General features: G+C 39.8%; 1 pseudogene across 1 annotated transcript; it reads right to left on the bottom strand.

The window, feature by feature from the left end:
- Positions 1–304: 304 nt before the first annotated feature.
- LOC104017609 (ribosome biogenesis protein NSA2 homolog) lies at positions 305–6,401 on the bottom strand (annotated as a pseudogene). The gene is made up of 6 exons (XR_015705783.1): positions 6,372–6,401; positions 4,473–4,653; positions 3,191–3,334; positions 2,661–2,842; positions 1,310–1,502; positions 305–423 (listed from the first exon to the last, which is right to left on the bottom strand). The product of XR_015705783.1 is annotated as a ribosome biogenesis protein NSA2 homolog (transcript).
- Positions 6,402–10,392: the final 3,991 nt, after the last annotated feature.

Below are 10,392 nucleotides of genomic sequence, written 5' to 3'. Positions count from 1 at the left end.
GCTATTACAGTAGGCCATCATGGGAGATAGTGGCCGTATTTCCCATCACTAGGAACGTGAGCTGTTTAAGTATTTATACAATATATCTACTGTAAAAACACCAAGAAGGTTTAGATGAAATCCATATCACATTAATAAAACATGAAAATTGAATCACTTTATTTGGACAGTGTTCAGCTGAGCAAACATAATAAATATAAAAATCTAAGAAGTCGTTTCTGGCACATTTAAGTTTCTCACCAGCTTGTGGGGTCAATGTTCTTAAATGGTTGAAGGTTCCAGAGATCTTGCAAACTTGTTGAAACTGCACTGATTTTGCAGGAGCCCATGCCCAATGCTTAGTAACAAACACAACTTAGACAAGTAGAACTGCATTAATACAGCCATCATTTTCTGGACTGTTTGTTACTTGTGCATATTTCCCTAAAGAGAAAAGAGAATTAAATGTCTACAAAAGCTTGAAGTAGTTTATAATAATAAATTAGAATTTTCTATGTTTGCAAGTTCAATCCACAAGTCGCTTTAGAAGTGTAGGAAATTCCTGTTCCAAAACTGAAATGCATTTTGAAATCTAAATGTACTTGCTGCTGAGCTGCCAACTTAGGTTCTGAAAATATTTTATTCAGGCTGTTTTTATAAATGTATCATTTAGAGTTATGGGTACATTAAAAAAAAATAATCATAGAATCATTGAATCATAGAATAGTTTGGGTTGGAAGGGACCTTTGAAGGTCATCTAGTCCAACCCCCCTGCAACAAGCAGGAACATCTTCAACTAGATCAGGTTGCTCAGAGCCCCGTCCAACCTGACCTTGAATGTTTCCAGGGATGGGGCATCTACAGCCTCTCTGGGCAACCTGTTCCAGTGTTTCACCATCCTCATCGTGAAAAAATTCTTCCTTATATCTAGTCATAGGTTCTGCTATAGTTCAAGTCAACCTCACTGTTAAAAAAAGTCCATCTCATCCTATGAAGATACTTCTATACAGAACTTCCACTGAAAACATAATACAATTGTTCATAGTTCACAGTTAGGTCTTTATAGACTTGTAACACTGCTTAATGCTAGACATAGGCAAGCAAGTTAAGTCTTTTTCTGAACTTCACCTAATTTGACATTGGAAGTGTGAACTGAAAGCCTAAGATCAAAACTTAAAACTTGCATTTATAGAGCTGCCTAGGAGTTGCTTCTGCTACAGCCCAAACCTAACATTTAACAATGGATCAATTATGACAATTTATACATCAGACAATGAAGACTTAAAACTTTTTAAAGTAGTTCTGCAGTAGAGCTAGTTTAACTACTTACCCCAGATAACTTTGCCCCCTTCTGTCACGAGGCCAAGCTCACTCACGTTCACCTCGATGATGGTACCTTTGGTAATTACACCCAATGTTGTATACAAAGGAGAAGGAGGATTCTTTTTTACACCAAGGACAGGTAGGCAAAAAGTAGCTTTAAGTTCAGGATGTGTCACATGTGCCTTCTTGAAATGTAAGCCTTGTCGCATAAGGAGTGTTAGAATGAGTTAATATTTACTTTAAGCTTAACACTTTTAGCATTGTGTCCTCAGCTTTATATGTTTTAAGACACTGGGAAGAATGAAACAACCTAGAATACAGAATGCTATCTGCCTACTACAGAATACCAGATTTGTTTAAAAACCTGATTAATGACAAGATAAAGCTTTCTATGTATATTTTCAGGATGCCAATTTTTAATAGTAGTACAAGAAGAATACTTGCTACCTCCAATGGCTTCTGTTCCATGAAGAAATTAGGAGTTTATAGTAAAGCTACCAGTGCTACTGGGTTTTAAGACTAAACATTTTTCCTTTATTCTTGTAAAACTGAAAAACCTCTCACATACTGTAAAATATTAAACATTTATAACACTTTCTATCTAGTGACCTATGCTTTGTAAAGGGGACTTTACCACTAAGTACCATAACCTTTTCTGTGTCAATAAAAATCTATCCAAGGCTTCTGTGTAAGATGACTGTCAAAATAGTAACGAGGTACGATCCAATGGGCAACCTGTATAGTGATTCTGTTGATTCCTGTGAGGAAACAGGAACAAGTATTTATAGAAAAACTACACTATCTTAGTGAGTCTAATTTTTCCTCCTGTGCACTGCCAGGCAGCTAGAGCCCACACACTGTTCCTGCAGCTGTATAAGAAAAGGCCAGGCTGGAGGCATAGCATTTCCCTTGCATACGGTCACCTCTGTGCTTCAAGCTTACTTAACAAGCCACAAGGAGGGAGTTCTGGAGTCCCAGAACAGAGTTGGCTTCTGCAGCTGACAGAATCACAGCAGCCTGAAAAAGACAGAAGCCTCCAATTTTAAAAGTTATTCAAAGTGCCTCTGTTAAAGACCTTCCCATGCTAATTTGACAGCTTGTAGCTTTAACTTACTGGCATCATCTGAGTTATGGGAGTAAGAATTGAGATATTTCAACGCAGATTGTGACTGCAGGGGCATCTCCCCGCCCTCAGGCTATTCTAAGTTTAGATTTCTGCAAGGAAACTAATAATAACGTTCTACATCAGTAGTAATCAAGTGCATTATCATAGAAGAAAGTTTCCTTACCACAGGAACTCAAAGCAGTAAGTCAAAAGAATTATTACATAAACGTTCTTTAAGTCTCAAGAACATTACCATTGGTCGAATGAATCGTTCATATTTAGGAGGCTTCCTAGTAAAGCCATCTCCAATAAAACAAACTTTTGTAACCGTTCTCTTCCAGGCCTTTTTTCTCTTTCCTGTACTCATCACTTAAAACTTCTGTTTCTCCTTGTGCATGGGCCTTTGGCACAGGAACCTCCCATTTCCCCTGGAGGGGGAGGTGGGGGATAAGAAAAAGTCAATAGTCTTACATGCAGCACTGCTACATGAAAGGGGACAACCAAAGCATAAAATAAAATTTCCCTGAAGAGCAGTGATAAACCATACTTTTTATACAACTCATAGCTACTTATTTTAACTAGCATTTAAAGTTATGAAAGATCAAGATATTGCATATGCTTACTTTGTCCTAGATTGAACAATTATTCAAGGTTTCAGGTTTTGTACAATACCAATATTTAGACTTTGCTTGTAGGCTGTAAGTCACCTGAGCATCAGCAACACAAAGTAGTCATTGTCACAAGTAATAGTAAGTATCTGAATTTTATTACAGTTACTTACAGCTTTTTCTTTTCTGTTTGATCATGTTAGAGAGAACCTTAGCCCAGGACTGGCCCTCTCTGTCCAGCAGGTATGCTGGTACAGCTCCTTTAGGTGTTTTTTCATCATTCTTTTCCTTTGTATTTCTCTTTTCATGCATTTTAATGCTGCAAGGAAAGAAAAACAGTATTTATTTTTTTTTTAAAAACCCACTCAGTATTAAGAGTAGAAAAAAAAAAGCACATTTTTAGATATGATATCCTTTTAACTTAGGTTGTGCCTGCTCAAAATTTTCTTTTAAAAGAGATATTTGTAAACAAGTACATATTTATACTTAAGGAGTAATCCTAAATACTTTTCAAGGTAAACAAGTAATTTCACTTAATATAACAATTGACAGACTATACAGTGCATAAAAGCTCATCAATTCATGTCAAGATAGGCACACAAGACATTCATCTTACTAAGGAATTTCTGAATGGCTTAAAACAAGCAGCCTAACTCTCAAAGCCAAGCACTTTGAGAGATAGTAGCCTTCCTCTCTGAAAAAAATAACATACTACTACTCTTCTGAGATTTGATGGCAATGCTTACAAATCTGAGGAATGTGTGTGTATATGTGTAAAAGGGGTCATGTTTCATTAATTGGGGGGGGTGGGTGGAGACGGACAAACTAGTTAACAAACCCAATACCTTTACAGAGAATAACAACTGTCTACTCTTGGAAAACAACAAAAACAACAGGGTGGATAAATATTAAGTTCATTAGCAATAAACAAATATTGTTAATAGCTTTGATTTCAAGTTCTAAACAACAGAGAAAATTCTCAGAAAAATGCTTTTGTTTATCTGTGCTCAATATTGTAATTTATCCTGGAAGACAATCCTCATGTTCTGCTCAAACACTGTGTATGTTCTGTACTTTTTCCATTAACATAGTTTAAAAAACACCTGCTGCCTCTTACTACACTAATACAGCTGTCACTGTAAAAGCTCTAAGTAAATGCATTCATTTTTTTGTCATAATTACATCAATTATCACTACTGCTAATTAACACTTATCTTCTTAAGGAATGCTTTTAGGAACAGAATCGTTAACTGCTAATGGTAAACATCCATTAAGAGAGGAAGTCAGAAGTGTCTTCATTGTGGCAAAACCCAATTTCTACTACAAATTGAGCACTATTTAAAAGTATAATGTATGACTCAAGTAATAAGTAGCTCTTTGTAAATATATTAACGTCTAATCTCATCCTTCAAATGTCAGGATGACCGGACAGCGTCAGAGATGAGGCAGGTACTCACGTCGTCTTCATCTGCATCTTCTCAGCATGTCGCTGCTTGTGGTAGAGCTTGGCCTTCAGCCTGATCATCTTCTTGGCCTTCCCGGACCGCTCGTGAGCCTCGCGGCCTTCCTTCTTCTCCTCTCGTGATAGTCCAGGCGGTACCCATAGCACTTATGGTGCAGCTCGATGTACTCGTTCTGCTGTTGTGTGCACAAGGAAGCGTGGTAAGCGAGTAACAGCGGCCGGGGCCGGCACTGCCCCGTCACCAAGGCCCCGTGCCGCTGGGACACGCCGCTGGAGTCTGAGCAGGCCGCGACGCGACGGTGGCACTCTTAGTGCAGGGCAACAGGGCCAGCTCAGCTGCCTTCACCCCGGCCCCCACCATGGCAACAGTCCCGCAGTTCCTCCTCACACTCCGCTGACCCAGCAGCCTCCTCCGCAGCGAAAAGGGCGGGTCAGCTGAGAAGCGGCCCTAGCTGGAAACGCTCCCTCTTGGCGCTTTAGCTCCTCCTGGCTTCGCGTCCGACTTGGTGGGGCCGGGAAGAAGGAAAAACAGAACGGGAGAGGCCGGGACGGCGCTTTTTGCCGCCTGGGTCTGTCAGGTTGGGACGGGAAGACGGAATCCGGGGCAGTTAGGTGGTGGGGCCAGTGGGGAAGGAGCGCGCCTTCCGGCGGCGCGTAGTACTGCGACTGTCTTGGCTGGGCCTGGGCCCGGGCCCGGGCCCGTACCCGTCACAGTTCCTGGGCGCCGTTCTGCTCCGTAAGCCGAGGTTTGGCCTTTTTAAAGTTCATCTAGAGGCAGAAGATAACGTAGGGGCCAGCTGAGTAACGTGCACGTGGTTCGTAACACATTAGGCAGGGGAATGTCAGTTTGCGAGGCGCCGGTTGTGTAACCGGGGAACGGCCGCCTGGGCCGCTCGTGGAGCTCGGTGAGGTGGACTTGTAATCGATAGCATGAAAGCACTACTTCTTTTCCTGTTTTCCTCTTTAGCGAACTATAGTGGTGACTGTAGAAAACGGATATTTGGCTTATAAGATGAGGTGATGGAAGTGAGCCGTATGCAAGTTTCCTTTATCGTGAAACTCTACCATGAAGTATAAAATTACTAGAGCTGTATATTGCTGGCTCCTTTAAGCAGCAATCAGCTAGGAATATTTTTGAAGCTTTTGCACTTGGGCATTGTGTCGCAGTGGGTTTGGCGATGCTTAAAAGCTCGTAGTATTTAATATTTTCTTTTATTTCTGTTCCAAAAACATACTTTTCCCTGACCCACCTCTTTTAAGAATAGAAGAGCTATTTATGCTTCACTGATTGGTAATCAGGACTCTAGAGCTTATTTCAGCATGAGTGTAAACTCTGATGTTAATTTTTCTGCTTTACTGGTTGTAAATTTCTTTGAGAAATGTATTTAGTGTTTTGTGGGCATACAGTTATGCTGCATTTTTAAGGCTTAATAACATTATTTTTACAGATCTGACACTGATTTAACCTGTAAAGCAGTAAACTGAAAAACAGTTATGTGATCTAACTTAAAAAACAATTAAGTTTCATGATTGATTTATGTGGAAGTAGTATAGTTACCTGCTTTCTGTCATAAACATTTTGTACAATGTTTACTTATCTTGGCAGGGAACAGCTTTAGAGACAGGAGCCAGAATGTTGAGAATTATGAGGAAATTTTCAGTGAACACATTGAGGTTATCAAGTTTGTGCAATGAGGTAAAATTTTTCCCAAATTTTGGTACTTTATCTGTGAGCAAAAGAAATACTCGGGTTACTCCGAATAAACATTTTTTTTTCTTTAGTTTAAAAATTTGTATCCAAACAGAATGCATAATTTCATGTTGGAATTGGGCTTCACGTAAGTCAGAACATGGAAGCTGGGTTTGTAATTTTTCTGTAAACTTTTTTAGTTACCTGTGATTTTGATTGCCTAACGTCTTTCATTGTTAAATATATATTATTTACATGACTATTTAGATGTATTTAAAATATTGTGGTTACTGACAACTTGTTTTGATGCTATCATAGATTTTTACTGGACTTCCCAAATAATATTGGGATTGGACTTGGTTTAAACCTCAGTGCTACCATCGTCATGCTTCTGCTTCTAAATAGCTGGTATTTTGAGCTTATATAATTATCTAACAACAGTATCAGTTCCTGCAGATATTTTTTGAGTTTATTTTTCTGTAACTGGCAAAAATATACTTACAAAGTAATTATTTATAATGATAACTTTTCTTATATGATTTTTTTCCACCCCTTTTAAGCATGTATATTTCAGGAAGACAAAAATGAGAGTCATAAGTGTGACACAGCAAAACTGCAGTCTAAGAAACTACAGTTCTCCACCAGGTATAAGTTTAAATTATTTTCTTAATAGTAGGGATTACTCTAAAAATGAGTAAGAATACTTTCTGAATTGTGTTTTATTGTATTTTTTAGGTCATTATTTATAGAATTTGGTGTATGAAGTGCAAACAGAGCAGTTAAAAGGTTCAAGGACTGAAGTGTTTTGTACTGCTGCTGTTTTCTCAGTAGCTGTATGGTATAAAGCCTTTAGGAAATAAGAAAAAGAAAAGATGTAGATGTATAAGAAGTCAGATCAGCTGTGAAGCATGCTGGAACCCCTGTCCAGTTGCCTGAAGTATTAATTGGTTATCAAGTAACTGATGATAGCCAGCATGTTGGACAAGGGGAAAAAGACAGGAATCTGATTAAATAGGAAGAAGTTTTAAGTTATCATTAGTGTATTTTCTTTTCAGACTCAGGATAAAAGATAATAAGAAGAATAAGGTACTTGGAAAACAAAATTTCAATTAAAAGGAATTTTTGCTTGGTTTTGAGTAGCTGCACTGAGATTAAGTGGAAATCGATTGACATAAGGTAGTGATGGGAGTCAGGGCTGCTTTTTCCATGATGCTTTTGATCAAGATGGAGATAGGAAGAAAATATTGGTAATTGGTGGGTAACCACCTTCCTTTTAAAAAAAAAAAATTAAAAAAAATCATTAATGGGATTCAGCACTATGTATGTTAGCAAAAGTCTTTAACCTGCACTCATGTACCTGAGAAGAAGATTTACTCTTCTTAGTTGCTAATGTCAATACAGTCTCTGTTGCTACATATTACTGTTTCTATGTACTTGTCTATGCAATGCCCCTGCTGCCTACTGTATTATCCCCAGTTTTGCTGTGCTGAATGCCTCAGTGTGTCATGTGGAGGCAGAGGTTCATTACTTACACAAGAAGATATTGGGACTTGGACAAGCAAGAAATCTCAAACATGCTAATGTGTTATTTTGTGGGTTATTTTAGAAACTGGAGGGGAAAACGGCAATGTTAGTTGGAGTTTTTTGGGGGGGTGGTGTGTTGGTGAATTTCCAGCCTGCTACCTTGCTTCTCGTAAGATCAGTCTTTCTCCTTATCGAGATGTTAACCTATAAGATGCCTCTTTAATGCCTCTCTGATGAAAGAGATGATCTGTAGATGGTGAAGGAATATTAGTTTAAATATTGTTGAATTCTGTTTGGCCTATCAAAGATAAACTAAAGTACTAGGAAAGTGAGTTCCTGAAACACAACTTAAATGGCTTGAGTAACTGAATTATATATTAATTTCATTAAACTTTTAGTTTAGCAGCTTATTTTCCAACTAAATAGGGTGTGAGAGAGGAAATATCTTTCAAGAAAATAAGAATTTAAAACTCCTCAGTCCCATGTTTCCTTAACCTAGGTCAGTTTACATTTTCTCCCCAAGAATTATGCTGTCTAGCTTCAGTACTTAAAGGAGAAATTACTTTTGAAATTTGTTATTTAATAGCCAGTTCAGATTTCAGATGAATGTCAGCATCACAGTTGTCTTGAACTGTGGCATGTTTTGTTATTGCTTCTGCAGAGTAAGATTTTACTGTGCTGATGATACTCTTCTGTGATGGCTTTTTCCTATTGTTTCTAAATTACAGCTGTTTTGAAGAGTTTCTCTCTTTTTTTGAGAGAGAGATATTAAAAATGAAGTACATACATACCTTTAGAAATTTGAGGTGATAGGGATTACAGATTGTCATGAGTTGTGGCTCTGAATCTTTTTTTGGATAAGCTTTTTAGGAGTTTTATTAAATATATTTAATTTTGTTAAAATCTATCATTTCTTCATTGGGATCAGTCTGACAAATTGTTGTTTTGTTTTGTTTGTCTCCAGGAGATGTTAAGTCTCTACATTCTGTCATTAATCCTCATATATCCAGGTACATCATGCTAGCTTATTTTTCAGATGTAACTGCCAGTCAGAGCAATTGATGTGATGAAAAAGTCATTGTGACTTTTGTGATGAAAAAGTCATTGTGACAAATTGATGTGATAAAAAGTCATGGGTTGTTACTATGCCCATCACGTGCATAGTTTATGTGCATGCTCTAAATTTAAGTTAGTACTTCCTTACTTTTACCCTTCTGACATTTGACACCAACAACTATTCTATATTGAAGAGAGGTCTTGGACTGATAAAACACAAGTCTCTCATTTACATCATCAGAACCAAAATTGGCCTCTTAGGGAAGCTCCAAATCCATGGTGGTTGCTGGGAGCTGAACGAGGGGGAAGGAATGTCTTGGCAACTAGACCACCACCATGGGCAGGGCTCTCAGCTGTGTTAGATGAGGGCCTTAGTAACGAGGGCAAGATAATTAGGGGCTGAGCTGCCAAAGGAATGGCATGGGGGTGAAGTTCCCTTGGAAGACTACCTATGTCCTGAAGGCAAATTCAGCTAGGATTAATGGTGAATATGGGGGCTGATCACAAGCCTGTGATGTGCAAAGCCAGTGAAGCAGTTTTGGAAGCCTCTGGGTGAGGCACTTCAGAAAGGAAGATTTGGCTGAACAGAATCAAGGACAACTTTGTGGGAACTTGGATGCTAGATTTGGGGCATAAAGGGTGTATGTGCAATGGATTGTTTCAGGCACCAGGGGTTAGGGATTGGGATGGACGAGAGGGTGGAGGGGCTGTTTTTGTCTGTGGGGAGGGCAGATGGGTGCAGAATGAGGCCAAGAAGTGGCCTTCCCCAGAACTGAAGTGTGGAAACCTCTTCCAAAACTTTTGAGTACTACCGATATGAGGGGAACAGAGGGCCCGATCTGCCGACCGGACCTATCCCATAGGGAAGTCTGCTGCCTCCCTGGGGCAAGGATAAGAAACGTTACCAGGAAGCTCCCCAGACTGGTGAAAGCTTCCGATTATTATCCACTAGTGGTTGTTCAAGTCGGCAGTGATGAGGTAGCTGATAGTGGCATCAAGACAATCAAAAGGGACTTTAGAGAGCTAGGGCGATTGCTTGAAGGATCAGGAGCACAGGTGGTGTTTTCCTCCATCCCATCAGTAGCCGGGAGGCATATGGAAAGGAACAGGAAGACCCACCTCATCAACACGTGGCTTGGGGGCTGGTGCCAGCGACGGAATTTTGGGTTTTTCGACCATGGGACAGTTTACATGGCACCAGGCCTGCTGGAGACAGATGGGGTTCACCTGTTGCAAGGGGGGAAAAGGATCCTGGCCCAGGAGTTAGCTGGCCTAGTTGAGAGGGCTTTAAACTAGATGCGAAGGGGGAAGGGGACAAAACCAGTCTTGCTTGGGATGAGCCTAGGGGTAGCATGCCTGTGTTGGTGAAGAGATCTATAGCCCAACTAAAGTGCATTTACACCAATGCATGCAACATGGGCAATAAACAGGAGGAGCTGGAAGCCACTGTGTGGCAGGAAAACTATGATGTGGTCGCCATCACGGAAACATGGTGGGATGACTCACATAACTGGAGTGCTGCAATGGATGGCTACAAGCTCTTTAGAAGGGACAGGCTAGGAAGGAGAGGGGGAGGGGTAGCCCTGTATGTTAGGGAGTGTTTTGACTGTCTGGAGCTTAACGACAGTAATGATAAGGTTGAGTG

The sequence above is a fragment of the Nipponia nippon genome, unplaced genomic scaffold (assembly GCF_047370975.1).
Source record: "Nipponia nippon isolate SJK-2023a ecotype South Korea unplaced genomic scaffold, ASM4737097v1 scaffold_26, whole genome shotgun sequence".
NCBI classification, from domain to species: Eukaryota; Metazoa; Chordata; class Aves; order Pelecaniformes; family Threskiornithidae; genus Nipponia; species Nipponia nippon.
This window is presented reverse-complemented; position numbering and strand designations above follow the sequence as displayed.